Genomic DNA, 1,720 nt, shown 5'->3' on the forward strand with positions numbered 1-1,720 from the left:
AAGGCTGGACATGACACTAACAGAATCCCGGTACCCAATAGTTAGAGGTGTCGCTCCAACCCTAGCAACAGGGAAGAAATGGACTCCAGCAGCAGTGGTACAGGACGCAAAATCTGCCCTCCGACACCGGGACATAGTGGGCCATGTCCAACAAGGCCGAGGGGGCTTTGGCCTGGGAGTAATGAAACTTACCTGGCAAAAGGCTACTCCAGCTGAACGTCGGCACCTGGTGGTGGAGGAGGTGCGCCGCCAAGAAGAAGCAGCCAGGTGTGCCAAAGCCATATCTCAAGCCAAGCAAGGCCGCTGGATGAGGTGGGGTAGCATTGAGAGGAGGAAGATCACATGGAGTGAGCTGTGGAACATGGAGTCAAGTATGTTGAGCTTTATTATCAGAGCCACATTTAAATGTCCTTCCCTCTCCCATAAACTTAAATCTTTGGCTGGGAGAGGATCCAGCCTGCCCCCTGTGTGCAGTTCCAGCAAACCTCAAGCACATCCTGGTCGGTTGTAAGACCAGCCTAACACAAGGCAGATACACCTGGCGACACAACCAGGTGCTGAGGTGTTTGGCAGATGCACTCGAGTGCAAGAGAGTTACCACCAACGCCATGCCTATCAATGCCCAGCTACCATTCCCGCAAATCCAATCGTTCATCCGGGAAGGAGAGAAACGGAAGACTACCACCTCGCCTCTCAACTCATGCCCACTGAGCGCAGCCAGAGACTGGGAAATGCGGGTTGACCTAGGCCAGAGGCTTTCCTTCCCAGTTGAAATCGCAGCTACCAACCTGCGACCAGACCTCGTCCTCTGGTCCAACTCCTGTCGGCGTGTTTACATCATTGAGCTGACGGTGCCCTGGGAGGAGGCTGTGGACGAAGCATTTGAAAGGAAAAGGCTGAGATATTCCAACCTTGCAGTAGAGGCAGAGGAGCGAGGTTGGAGTGTAAGGGTGCGTCCAGTGGAGGTGGGGTGCAGGGGCTTTGTAGCCAGTTCCACTGCAAGGCTCCTGAGGGAAGTTGGAGTCAGAGGGCAGGCCCAAAGGAGGGCAATCAAAGAACTTGCAAATGCCGCCGAACGGAGCAGTCACTGGCTGTGGCTGAAAAGAAAAGATACTGTCTGGGCTGTCACGTGACCATCTTGAGGCTAACCATAAGACACACACCCAGGTCTGATCACCCTGCGGTGGGCCTGCCTCAACTGAGGGTGTCTCGTGATAAAAGGCCGAAACACCCAGTGATGTTGAGGTACACAACTGAAGATGTGTCTGAATGGTAGCAACATCACCTAGTGGTCACCCCCAAGAACAACACCAGTCAATTGTAGTGCAAACCTTAGGGATTGTAACATTTAGTCCTACTAATCAATATATATATATATATAATATATGCACTATCATTGCTATATATAGCACTATCATTGCTATATATATTATATATGCACTATCATTGCTATATATTATATATGCATTATCATTGCTATATATTATATATGCATTATCATTGCTATATATTATATATGCACTATCATTGCTATATATATATATATATATATAAAACAATGATAGTGCAACAAAAAAAAAGAATAATAGTGCATTATTATGAACCTCGCTCAGGTGACGGTAAATGTGCTGCTACCTACTGTGCATCCTAAATGCCGAGCACTGCAGCTCAGATTATGTGGGGCGGAGTGCGAGTGCGAGTGCGAGCAGGGGCGCTGCTG

The sequence above is a fragment of the Rhinoraja longicauda genome, chromosome 20, assembly GCF_053455715.1.
Source record: "Rhinoraja longicauda isolate Sanriku21f chromosome 20, sRhiLon1.1, whole genome shotgun sequence".
NCBI lineage: Eukaryota > Metazoa > Chordata > Chondrichthyes > Rajiformes > Arhynchobatidae > Rhinoraja > Rhinoraja longicauda.